This window comes from Hordeum vulgare, chromosome 3H, assembly GCF_904849725.1.
Source record: "Hordeum vulgare subsp. vulgare chromosome 3H, MorexV3_pseudomolecules_assembly, whole genome shotgun sequence".
Classification (NCBI taxonomy): Eukaryota; Viridiplantae; Streptophyta; class Magnoliopsida; order Poales; family Poaceae; genus Hordeum; species Hordeum vulgare.
In genome coordinates this window covers 291,012,488-291,026,967 of record NC_058520.1, presented here as the reverse complement: position 1 = coordinate 291,026,967, position 14,480 = coordinate 291,012,488, and positions in this window count along the sequence as shown.

Sequence of the window (14,480 nt, the reverse complement as noted above, 5' to 3'; positions counted from 1 at the left end):
CGGGAGCTTTTCGTGGTTTCGCCGCCGCCACGAGGCGGAACTTGGGGAGATCCAATCTAGAGCTCCGGCAGGACGATCCTACCGGGGAAACTTCCCTCCCGGAGGGGGCAATCGTCTCCATCGTCACCACCAACACTCCTCTCGTCGGAGGGGAGGCATCTTCATCAACACCATCTCCTCTCCAATCCCTAGTTCATCTCTTGTAACCAATCTTCGTCTCACGACTCCGATTGGTACTTGTAAGGTTACTAGTAGTGTTGATTACTCTTTGTAGTTGATGCTAGTTGGATTACTTGGTGGAAGAGTTTATGTTCAGATCCTTGATGCTATTCATTACACCTCTGATCATGATTATGATTATGCTTTGTGAGTAGTTACTTTTGTGCCTGAGGACATGGGATAAGTCATGCTGATAATAGTCATGTGAATTTGATATTCGTTCGGTATTTTGATATGTTGTATGTTGTTTTTCCTCTAGTGGTGTTATATGAACGTCGACTACATAACACTTCACCATATTTGGGCCTAGAGGAAGGCATTGGGGAGTAGTAAGTAGATGATGGGTTGCTCGAGTGACAGAAGCTTAAACCCCAGTCTATGTGTTGCTTCGTGAGGGGCTGATTTGGATCCACTAGTTTAATGCTATGGTTAGACGTTGTCTTAATTCTTCTTTTGTAGTTGTGGATGCTTGCGAGAGAGGTTAATCATAATTGGGATGCTTGTCCAAGTAAGGCAGTACCCAAGCGCCGGTCCACCCACATATCAAACTATCAAAGTAACGAACGCGAATCATATGAACATGATGAAACTAGCATGACAGAAATTCCCGTGTGTCATCGGGAGCGTTTTTCCTCCTATAAGACTTTGTTCAGGCTTGTCCCTTGCTACAAAAGGGATTGGGCCACTTGCTTCACCGTTGCTACTACTTGTTACTTGTTACTTTTCGCTTGCTACGTTTCACCTCACTACACCATACCTTGTTACCGCTACTTTCAGTGCTTGCAGTTATTACCTTGCTGAAAACCGTTTATCAGAGCCTTCTGCACCTCGTTGGGTTCGACACTCTTACTTATCTAAAGGACTATGATTGATCCCCTATACTTGTGGGTCATCAGGAGTCGACAAAAAATCGTTTCACCCGCCGCAAGTTCCAGAAGCCACGAAATCCAATCTAGAGCCCGTTCTAGAGAGGAACATGATCACATAGGGAATCACCAGCCTCACTGGTGTTCCCCCGATGATGCGTGAGTAGTTCATATCAGACCTACGGGTCCTTAGGTAGTATCTAGATGGCTTTCTCTCTCGTTTTGTTTCTCAATACAATGGTCTCTTGGAGATCCAGATGATGTAACTCTTTCTTTTGTGGTGTGTTTGTTGGGATCCGATGAATTGTGAGTTTATGATCAGATCTATGAAATCATATTCATTCTTTATTATTATAGCCTCGTATTTCTTCTCCAATATTTGGGTTTTGTCTGGACAACTTGATCTTTTATCTTGCAATGGGAAGAGGTGCTTTGTGATGTGTTCGATCTTGTGGAGCTCAATCTTAGTGACAGAAAAAGACATGACACGCATGTATCATCGGTATCAAGGGTAAAACAATGGGGTCTATCCCTACATGAATAGATCATGTATACATAATGTCATTGTTCTTAAGGCATTACTTCGTTTCTCCGTGAACTCAATACACTAGATGCATGTTGGAACTCAATACACTAGATGCATGCTGGATAATGGTCGATGGGTGGAGTAATAGAAGTACATGCAGGCAAAAGTCGGTCTACTTGTCTTGGACGTAATGCATATATACATGATCATTGTCTTTAATATCATTGTAATTATTTTCTTTTCTATCAATTGCCCAACATTATTTTTTTACCCAGTGTTTACTATTTTCTCGAGAGAAGCCACTAGTGAAACCTACGTCCCCCGGGTCTACTTCGCATCATGTATTTGCAATCTCTACTTTTCTATTCGCATTTCTATTTTATTTGCTCTTTGATTTTCAAAAAACCTAAAAATACCTTGCTGCATTTTACTTGCTATCACTCTTATTTGCATCTATCAATCTATCCTTACTTTACCCACGAGGGATTGACAACCCCTCCACACGTTTGGTTGCGAGGATTTGCTATTTGTGTGCAAGTGGTTCTTACATGGTCATGTGGATCTTCCTACTGGATTGATACCTTGGTTTCATAACTGAGGGAAATACTTGTCGTCGTTATGCTACATCACCCTTTAAGTTTGGAGGGAAACCAACACAATCAGTGAGGAGACAAGATTTCTAGCGCCGTTGCCGGGGAAGATCAAGTAAAGATCTATCAGGTTCCTACACAAAAATCTCATCTCCTTGGAATTACATTATTTTCCATTTGCCTCTCGTTTTCCTCTCCCCCACTTCACAAAAAAATTCCTCTCCGTTTGCCTTCTTTCCGTTTGTCGTCTTCTTGTCGGATCTCTTGCTTGCTTGTGTTTTTGCTGGTCGTAATCATGAGTGACTTTGGTATGGCACAAATAGATGATGGTAGGACTCCTATAATTGGATGTACTGGTAATCTGGATGCTATTTTTTTATTTTTGGACAAGTGAACATTATGGGGAAAGAAGCTATCCAAGAATTCTTTAACTGCGTTGGAACTTTGACTTGTGATAATACACCTATACTAAAAAGAACCAAAACTATTGCGGAAGCTATGTCAGCACAAGTTCTGAAAATTGAGAATAGATTTATCCATACTCATCCTACTTTGCAAAGATTGTTTTATGAACTACATGTTATAAAAGATCCTAAAGCTTGGAGATAGTCACCCTTGTTCTTATGAATGAATTCGATCATATAGTTCGGGAAGCTTGGGAAATCTTTGATTTTTATGGTATGAACCATGAAAAGCCGATAGTAAATGAGATTCACAATAATAGTGATTATGTTTTGACACATTTGCTCGGTAATAATAAAATCTTTGATGATAATCTTAATAAGTAAATTCCTATTTTAGATGTGATCCAAAAAGTTTTGAAAAATGTTAATCATCAATATTCTTGGATTGTTGCTAGTAATCAAAGGGGATGCATAGATGTGCAACATGATAATGCTAAATTTTCTATGGATAATGTGTTTCAAGTTATTTTTGAGAAATCTCCTGAAAAGAACGCATCTACAGAAACTAAAGATGACATTACTTGAATCTATGATATATGCCTAGCTAGGGGTGTAAAACGATAGCGCTTGTTGGTTGGTAACCCAATGAATAAAATTTATTTTTCACTTTTGCTTTCTGTTCTTTAGTGTTTTCACAATTATGCTACTCTTATAATTGTGTTTTTTGTTTTATTTAGTGTTTGTGCCAAGAAAAACGTTTGGGATCATGTGGGGTGTTTGTTGCTTTAATCCTGTTGAAAAACAGAAACTTTTGCGTCAAGTAGAAAAACTCCTAAAAAAATAGGAACGTCAAAAGTGTTAGAATATTTTACACAAGATTTATATACAAATTCCCTACATTTTCCTAATTTTTCAGAATTTTTGGACTTACAGAAGTATGAGTAAAAATTCGGGTCTTTACAGTCTGTTATGTTTTTAACAGATTGTGTTTTCCTTGCTTTATGTGCTTGTTTTTATGATTCTATGATTTGTATTTGGGGCTATAAGCCATGGTAATGTTAGAATACAGTAGGTATAATTCAAAAACAAAATTGGAATAGGTTTTCAACATTACCTAAAGTAAAGTGTGGTTTTCTTATACTAGCGGATCTCACAAAAAAACACTCCCCTAATCACTATTCCCTACTCGAAATAATCGCGATACTATTCTAAAATCTCTCGATTCTCCTTCCCAAACACGCTGTTTTTTAGAAAGTATGCTTGTATTCAAATCATAAAATAATACAAAGTCTCTGACCCATACAAGCATGCCTTAACACACGCATAAGGAATCAGAAAAACATGGAGCACCCTAAAAGAGCGAGTAAAACACAAAGATCTCTGGAGCTTTGTGTCACAATTCCTAAATCTTGTGAAAAAACATTGCAACACAAGAATCTGCAACCACACACAAGCATGTCATCATCTTTAACCATGTCATAAGGTTGATGATGACATGTTATATAAGGCGTGGTTAAAGATGATGACATGCTTGTGTTTGGTTGCTGATTCTCCCTATTTTTTTCCACCGGCGCAGAAAGGACAAGGACACATATGTGCATCCAACATGTCTGCACCATCCTTCGCCATCTATGGCTTTGAGTACTGCTATATGTGCCCCTTCCAGATGGGAGAGAACAAGGATTTTGTTCCGCTGCCGCGGCAGGCTGTTAGCAACTAACTATGAATATCAAGGGATTGACATGGAGGATAGGGGATCGAGTGGGGAATTGCTTTGCTACTCAAATTATTGTAGCTAGTTATAAGCTCTTCCCTTACAAGTTGACGATGCAGCGGTTCAACCAATGGCCAACCTCCATATCACGTGATCTCCTCCCATGCGTCCCCCGATGCGTAGTGTTGTCCCGGCATTCACTTCACCCTCTTGGACTCGATCTCCTCCCGGGTCGGGACATCCTTTGTGTGTACCTTGGCTCAGTGTAACATTCCCCCTTCCTTGGAAACTAGCCTGTCCCCAAGATGGAGCTCGAGGAAAATGTTGCTTTAGTTCATTTAGGTCCCCCCATGCCGCCAATAGGTCTGATTGCTCTGACCACTCGATCAAGCCTTGAGGAATGGCACGCATGCCCTCTTGACAAAATTGACATTGTAGTACACAAATGGGTACATGGAGGAGAGAATTTGAAGGAGGAAGTTCATGTTGTGCCTGCAGCTAGGACCGAGAGTTTTTTCAGTTGAGATACATGTAGCATCAAATGAATACGGCTACCGGGAGGAAGTTGCAAGTGATACGCCGATGGACTAACCCGCTCCACCACTGCAAATGGGCCATAGTACTTGAAAATAAGTTTGTGATGCACACGTGGAGGAACGGAGGATTGAATATTGGGTTTGTAGTTTCATGAACACGAACTCACCTGGCGCAAAAACTCTGTCGGAGCACTTCTTATCAACTTGATTTTTCATGCGGGTGTTCACACGCTCCAAGTTTTGCTGAAGAAGTTTGAGAATCAATGCACGATCTCTAAGCCAGTCATCTAACTCACACACTAGACAAGTATCTGTATCGGCAATCCCAAACTACCATGGAGTGTGGCTATGGAGTATTTTGAAGGGGGCTTGCCTCAGAGAGATGAATGGAGGCTAGTAGTGTACAAGTATTTTGCCAATGATAACCATTGTGCCCATTTGAACGGACATGCGGGAGGGGTAAGACATGGCGGTCAGGTGCGTCGTCGAGTTCGTGTCAGATCCTTCTGGATCCGGTGCCCGGACGCCGTCGGCCAGCAGGGTGGTGGTACTCGTCACTGTTCAGATTGGATCTTCATTGATCCAGATACTCGCGGTGTGCTTCTCTCATGCGGTTTGTTGGCGTTGCCGGTGAGGCCGCGGATGAAGCATGTGGAGGAGATTCAGATAAGGGGAAACCCATTGGTCGGCCCTGGCCGACCGCGCCGATGATTACGCTCATGATTACGCTCGCGGTACTATGGTGTCGTTTATCTCTTGGGAGCATCGTTTGTGGAGCAGCGCTGGATGACAGAGGCAGGAGATGGAGCGGCTTCGTCTGGCCCGAAGATTTGGTGGAACTATCAAGTCATGCCTTGCGGACAGGTGCTACGCTGAGTCATGCCTGGTTGGTAGGTGCTACGCACGACAGTTCTTCCAGAATCTCCGTGTCTGGACGAATGAGCGCAGGGCGGTGGCGCTGTTTGGCACCGTGGTGGCGTCGATCATCTTGCACGGAGCTTTCGATGGATATGTCAAATCATGCCTGGCCGACAAGTGCTATGTTGTGTCATGCCTGGTCGGTAGGTGCTACGCACGACAGATCTTCCAGAATCTTCGCGTCTGGACTAACGAGTCGTGGTGGCGTCGACGGATGGACGGACTGGCAAGGATTCTACAGATCTCTCTCCTGAAGATGGGTCAGCGGCCTGATGATGATGAACGTGTGCATGTGGTGTATACTTTAGGTCTGCTGCACCGGCTATGGGTTCCGATACGTTATGTGGATGTATCGGTGACGACACCGGTTTTAGATATGGGGAGTGAGAGCACTCCACATTATCGAGTTTCGTAGGTGTGAGTGGTGGCTTCGGATGGTTTGATGTATGTTCTTGTTAGACCTATGTTGAATAATTAATAAAAATGGCCGTATGCATCGATTGATGCACAGGCCGGGGGTTTGAACCTCCTTTTCCAAAAAAATGAATGGACATGCATGAGTAAAGCAATGCAGGAAAGCCTCAAGCAACTGAATAACACGTTCTGTCTATCCGTCAGCCTGAGGATAATGAGAGGATCTCATGCAAAGTTTAGTACATGTGAGAGTAGCAATCTGGCACTAAAAAGCACTAGTGAATATACGGTCTCTGTCAGTTATGATGGATTCGAGCATACCATGAAGCTTGTAGATATTATCCATGAAAGTAGTCACCACTATTGACACTTGGAATGGGTGAAGCGAACCAATGAAATGAACATTTTTTGAAGTTCATCCACTACCACAAGGACACAGTTAAAACTCACTGATCGTGGAAGTCCTTCCATGAAATCCATTGTAAGCATTTGTGAATACTTAGATGGTACCGGAAGAGGAGCTAGAAGTCCAGGGTATTTGGCACGGTCAGGTTTTGCTCTCTAACAAGTCACACATTCTTTTGGCGCCCCTCTCTCTCCCTAGATCGTTTTCTCCTCCGTTCGCGGTTTCGGTAGTGCTCGGCGTAGCCGTGCCAGGATAACACTGCCACCACCGCCACCATGCCATCGTATTGCCGAAGAACTCATCTACTACTCCACCCTTGCTCGCTGGATCAAGGAGGCGGAGACGTCATCGAGCCGCACGTGTGATGAACGCAGAGGCGTCGTCCGTTCGGCACTAGATCAAGACGGATCACGATTGGATCGTGATGATGTACGACTACATCAACCGTATTATATACGTTTACGCTTAGCGATCTACAAGGGTATGTAGATACACTCCCCCTCTCGTAGCTATGCATCTCCATGGATAGATCTTGCATGTGTGTAGGAATTTTTTGTTTCCCATGCAACGCTCACCATCGGTGGCATCATGAGTTAGGTCTATGCGTAGATGATATGCACAAGTAGAACACAAAAGTGTTTGTGGGCATTGATGTTTAGATTGCCTACTTCCTTAGTCTTATCTTGATTTGGAGGAATTGTGGAATGAAGTGGCTCAGACCAACCTTGTTGGAAATATGCCCTAGAGGCAATAATAAAATGGTTGTTATCATATTTCCTTGTTCATGATAATCGTCTATTGTTCATGCTATAATTGTATTAACAGGAAACAGTAATACATGTGTGAATAAATATATCACAATGTGTCCCTAGCAAGCCTCTAGTTGGCTAGCTCGTTAGTCAAGAGATGATCATGGTTTCCTGATCATGGGCATTAGATGTCATTGATAATGGGATCACATCATTGGGAGAATGATGTGATGGACAAGACCCAATCCTAAGCATAGCACTAGATCGTATTGTTCTTATGCTAAAGCTTTTCTAATGTCAAGTATCTTTTCCTTCGACCGTGAGATTGTGCAACTCTCGGATACCGTAGGAGTGCTTTGGGTGTATCAAACGTCACAACGTAACTGGGTGACTATAAAGGTGCACTACGGGTACCTCCGAAAGTGTCTGTTGGGTTGGTACGAATCGAGATCGGGATTTGTCACTCCGTGTGACGGAGAGGTATCTCTGGGCCCACTCGGTAGAACATCATCATGAGCTCAATGTGACTAAGGAGTTAGTCACACGATGACGTGCTGCGGAACGAGTAAAGAGACTTATCGGTAACGAGATTGAACAAGGTATAGGTATACCGACGATCGAATCTCGGGCAAGTTCTATACCGACAGACAAAGGGAATTGTATACGGGATTGATTGAATCCTTGACATCGTGGTTCATCCGATGAGATCATCGTGGAGCAAGTGGGAGCCACCATGGGTATCCAGACCCCGCTGATGGTTATTGACCAGAGAGGTGTCTCGGTCATGTTTGCCTGTCTCCCGAACCCGTAGGGTCTACACACTTAAGGTTCGGTGACGCTAGGGTTATAGGGAATTGTTATACGAGGTTACCAAAAGTTGTTCGGAGTCCCGGATGAGACCCCGGACGTCACAAGGAGCTCCGGAATGGTCCGGAGGTAAAGATTGATATATAGGACGGATGGTTTCGGATACAGGAAGTGTTTCGGGCATCACCGGTAACGTACCGGGACCACCGGGACCATCGAAGGTGGCCCCGGGGGTCCACCGAAGGGGGGCAACGACCCCGGGAGGTAAGGTGGGCCAAGTGGGGAAGGGAACCAGCCCCTAGGTGGGCTGGTGTGCCTCCCCACTCAGCCCAATGCGTGGGGGAGAGAAAAGGGGGGCAAACCCTAAGCCAGGTGGGCCTAAGGCCCACGAGCTGGTACGCCACCCCCTCCCCACCCTAGCCGCCGCCCCCTTTCCCATCTGGTGGCCGCCAACCCCTAGGGAGGGAACCCTAGGGTGGCGCAGCCCCTCCCCCTCCTCCTATAAATAGAGAGGGGGTTTGGCCCTTGGGAGACAGACTTCTCCCTCTCCCTCGGTGCAGCCCTGCCCTTCTTTCTCCTCCTCTCTGCCGGTGCTTGGCGAAGCCCTGCCGGGAGACCTCGTCTCTCCATCGACCGTGAGATTGTGCAACTCCCGGATACCGTAGGAGTGCTTTGGGTGTATCAAACGTCACAACATAACTGGGTGACTATAAAGGTGCACTACGGGTACCCCCGAAAGTGTCTGTTGGGTTGGTACGAATCGAGATCGGGATTTGTCACTCCGTGTGACGGAGAGGTATCTCTGGGCCCACTCGGTAGAACATCATCATGAGCTCAATGTGACTAAGGAGTTAGTCACACGATGACATGCTGCGGAACGAGTAAAGAGACTTATCGGTAACGAGATTGAACAAGGTATAGGTATACCGACGATCGAATCTCGGGCAAGTTCTATACCGACAGACAAAGGGAATTGTATACGGGATTGATTGAATCCTTGACATCGTGGTTCATCCGATGAGATCATCATGGAGCAAGTGGGAGCCACCATGGGTATCTAGACCCCGCTGATGGTTATTGACCAGAGAGGTGTCTCGGTCATGTGTGCGTGTCTCCCGAACCCGTAGGGTCTACACACTTAAGGTTCGGTGACGCTAGGGTTATAGGCAATTGTTATACGAGGTTACCGAAAGTTGTTCGGAGTCCCGGATGAGATCCCGGACGTCACGAGGGGCTCCGGAATGGTCCGGAGGTAAAGATTGATATATAGGACGGATGGTTTCGGATACCGGAAGTGTTTCGGGCATCACCGATAACGTACCGGGACCACCGGAGGTGGCCCCGGGGGTTCACCGAAGGGGGGCAACGACCCCGGGAGGTAAGGTGGGCCAAGTGGGGAAGGGAACCAGCCCCTAGGTGGGCTGGTGCGCCTCCCCACTCAGCCCAATGCGTGGGGGAGAAAAAAGGGGGGCAAACCCTAAGCCAGGTGGGCCTAAGGCCCACCAAGTGGTGCGCCACCCCCTCCCCACCCTAGCCGCCGCCCCCTTTCCCATCTGGTGGCCGCCGGCCCCTAGGAGGGAACCCTAGGGGTGGTGCAGCCCCTCCCCCTCCTCCTATAAATAGAGAGGGGTTTTGGCCCTTGGGAGACAGACTTCTCCCTCTCCCTCGGTGCAGCCCTGCCCTTCTTTCTCCTCCTCTGTGCCCGTGCTTGGCGAAGCCCTGTCGGGAGACCTCGTCTCTCCATCGACACCACGCCATCGTGCTGCTGGAGGTCTTCCCCAACCTCTCCCTCCTCCTTGCTGGATCAAGGTGCGGGAGACGTCACCGGGCTGCACGTGTGTTGAACGCGGAGGTGCCGTAGTTCGGCACTAGATCGAAATCACACCGCGATCTGAATCGCCGCGAGTACGACTCCATCAACCGCGTTCTAGCAATGCTTCCGCTTAGCAATCTTCAAAGGTATGAAGATGCTCTTACCCCTCTCTCATTGCTGGTCTCTCCATAGGAAGATCTGAATATGCGTAGGAAAGTTTTAAATTTATGCTACGTAACCCAAAAGTGGCATCCGAGCCAGGTTTTCTATGCGTAGATTCTATGCACGAGTAGAACACAAAAGTTGTGGGCGATGATTTGTCAATTTGCTTGCCGCTACTAGTCTTATTCTTTTCCGGCGGTATTGTGGGATGAAGCGGCCCGGACCGACTTTACACGTACGCTTACGTGAGACTGGTTCCACCGACAGACATGCACACCGTGCATAAAGGTGGCTAGCGGGTGTTTGTCTCTCCTACTCTAGTCGGATTGGATTTGATGAAAAGGGTCCTTATGAAGGGTAAATAGCTTTGGCATATCATTGTTGTGGATGTCACATAGGTAAGAAGGCGTTCTTGCTAGAAACCCAAATCAGCCACGTAAAACTTGCAACAGCAATTAGAGGACGTCTAACTTGTTTTTGCAGGGTTTGACATGTGATGTGATATGGCCAAAGTTGTGATCTTGCATGTATGATGTATGAGATGATCATGTTATTGTAATAGGTTTCACGACTTGCATGTCGATGAGTATGACAACCGGCAGGAGCCATAGGAGTTGTCTTAATTTATTGTATGAGATGCAACGCCATGTGCTTACTACTTTTACTTCATTGCTAACGGTTAGCTATAGTAGTAGTGATAGTAGTAGTTGGCGTGACGACTTCACGGAGACACGATGATGGAGATCATGGTGTCACGCCAGTGACGATGATGATCATGCGATGCCTGAAGATGGAGATCGAAAGAGCAAAGATGATAATGGCCATATCATGTCACTATATGATTGCATTGTGATGTTTATCATGTTTTACATCTTATTGCTTAGAACGACGGTAGCATAATAAGATGATCCCTCTTACAATTTCAAGAACGTATTCCCCTAAGTGTGCACCGTTGCGAAGGTTCGTTGTCTCGAAGCACCACGTGATGATCGGGTGTGATAGATTCTAACGTTCGCATACAACGGGTGTAAGCCAGATTTACACACGCGAAACACCTAGGTTGACTCGACGAGCTTAGCATGTATAGACATGACCTCGAATACAAGAGAACGAAAGGTCGAACATGAGTCATATGGTTGAATACGATCAGCATGAAGTTGCTCACCATGGTGACTAGTCCGTCTCACGTGATGATCGGACACGAGTTAGTCAACATGGATCATGTATCACTTAGATGACTAGAGGGATGTCGATTTAAGTGGGAGTTCATACTTAATTTGATTAAACGAACTTAATTGTCATGAACTTAGTCTAAAAGTTGTCTTTATAAATATTGTAGATGGCCAACGTCAACCTCAATTTCAACGCATTCCTAGAGAAAAACAAGCTGAAAGATGATGGTAGCAACTATGCGGACTAGGTTCGCAACTTGAAGCTTATCCTTGAAGCAGCTAAAAAGGCTTATGTCCTTGATGCGCTGCTAGGTGACCCTCCCGCTCCCGCAACAGCCCAGGACATTCTGAACGTCTGGCAAACGTGGAGTGATGACTACTCTCTGGTTAGGTGAGCCATGTTATACAGTTTAGAAACGGGGCTCCAAAGGCGTTTTGAGCAATACGGGCCATATGAGATGTTCCAGGAGCTGAAGCTAGTTTTTCAAGCTCATGCCCGTGTCGAGAGATATGAAGTCTTCGACAAGTTCTTTAGCTGTAAGATGGAGGAGAACAGTTTTGTCAGTGAGCACATACTCAAAATATCTGGGTTACACGGTCGTCTGACTTCACTTGGAGTCGAACTTCCGGATGATGCTATAATTGACAGAATCCTCCAGTCTCTCCCACCAAGATACAAAGGCTTTGTGCTTAACTACAACATGCAACAGATGGAGAAGACCATTCCCGAGTTGTACTCGATGCTCAAGTGTGCAGAAGTAGAAATCAAGAAAGAGCATCAAGTGTTGATGGTCAACAAGACCACTAGTTTCAAGAAAGGCAAGGGTAAGAAGAACTTCAAGAAAGACGGCAAAGTTGTTGTCGCGCCCGGTAAGCCAGATGCCGGGAAGAAGAAAAAGAATGGACCCAAGCCTGAGACTGAGTGCTTCTATTGCAAAGGAAAAGGTCACTAGAAGCGGAACTGCCCCAAATACTTAGCGGACAAGAAGGCCGACAACGTTAAAGGTATATGTGATATACATGTTATTGATGTGTACCTTACCAGCGCTCGTAGTAGCTCCCGGGTATTTGATACCGGTGATGTTGCTCACATTTGCAACTCAAAGCAGGAACTGCGGAATAAGCGGAGACTGGCCAAGGACGAGGTGACGATGCGCGTCGGGAATGGTTCAAAGGTCGATGTGATCGCCGTCGGCACGCTACCTCTACATCTACCGTCGGGATTAGTTTTAAACCTTAACAATTGTTATTTAGTACCAGCTTTAAGCATGAACATTGTATCATGGTCTTGTTGCGAGACGGCTACTCATTTAAGTCAGAGAATAATGGTTGTTCTATTTATATGAGTGATATGTTTTATGGTCATGCTCCGCTGGTGAATGGTTTATTCTTGATGAATCTCGATCGTGATGTTACACATATTCATAGTGTGAGTACCAAAATATGTAAAGTTGATAATGATAATCCCACATACTTGTGGCACTGCCGCCTTGGTCATATCGGCATTAAGCGCATGAAGAAGCTCCATACTGATGGACTATTAGAGTCTCTTGACTTTGAATCATTTGACACAAGTGAACCGTGCCTCATGGGCAAGATGACTAAGACTCCATTCTCAGGAATAATGGAGAGAGCAACCGACTTATTGGAAATAATACATACTGATGTGTGTGGTCCAATGAACGTTGAAGCTCGCGGTGGTTATCGTTATGTTCTCACTCTCACCGATGATTTGAGTAGGTATGGGTATATCTACTTGATGAAGCACAAATCTGAGACGTTTGAAAAGTTCAAGGAATTTCAGAGTAAGGTTGAGAATCAACGTGACAGAAAAAATAAATGTCTATGATCTGATCGTGGAGGAGAATATTTGAGCCATGAGTTTGGCACACACCTAAGGAAGTGTGGAATTGTTTCACAACTGACGCCGCCTGGCACACCGCAACGCAACGGAGTGTCTGAACGTCGTAATCGCACTTTATTAGATATGGTACGATCTATGATATCTCTTACCGACTTACCGCTATCATTTTGGGGATACGCATTAGAAACTGCAGCATTCACTTTAAATAGGGCACCGTCTAAATCCGTTGAGACGACACCGTATGAACTATGGTTTGGCAAGAAACCTAAGTTGTCGTTTCTTAAAGTTTGGGGCTGCGATGCTTATGTGAAGAAACTTCAACCAGAAAAGCTCGAACCCAAAGCGGAGAAATGCGTATTCATAGGATACCCTAAGGAAACTATTGGGTATACCTTCTATCTTAGATCCGAAGGTAAAACCTTTGTTTCCAAGAACGGATCCTTTCTAGAGAAAGAGTTTCTCTCGAAAGAAGTAAGTGGGAGGAAGGTAGAACTTGATGAGGTAATTACACCCCCTCTCGAACAGGATAGTAGCGCAGCGCGGGAAGTTGTTCCTATGGCGCCTACACCAACTGAAGAGGAAGTTAATGATGATGATCATGAAGCTTCGGATCAAGTTACTACTGAACCGCGAAGGTACACAAGGGCACACTCCGCACCAGAGTGGTACGGCAACCCTGTGATGGAAATCATGTTGTTAGACAACGGTGAACCTTCGAACTATGAAGAAGCGATGGCGGGCCCGGATTCCAACAAATGGCTTGAGGCTATGAAATCCGAGATAGGATCCATGTATGAGAACAAAGTATGGACTTTGGTGGACTTGCCCGATGACCGGCGAGCCATAGAAAATAAATGGATCTTCAAGAAGAAGACTGATGCAAACGGTAATGTAACCGTTTACAAAGCTCGACTTGTCGCAAAGGGTTTTCGACAAATTCAAGGAGTTGACTACGAAGAGACTTTCTCTCCCGTAGAGAAGCTGAAATCAGTTCGAATCATGTTAGCAATTGCCACCTTTTATGATTATGAAATTTGGCAAATGAACGTCAAAACAGCGTTCCTTAACGGGAACCTTAAGGAAGAGTTGTATATGATGCAACCAGAAGGTTTTGTCGACCCTAAGGGTGCTAACAAAGTGTGCAAGCTCCAGCGCTCCATCTATGGGCTCGTCCAAGCATCTCGGAGTTGGAACATTCGCTTTAATGAGGTGATTAAAGTGTTTGGGTTCATACAGGTTTACGGAGAAGCCTGTCTGTACAAGAAAGTGAGTGGGACCTCTGTAGCTTTCCTCATACTGTATGTGGATGACATATTATTG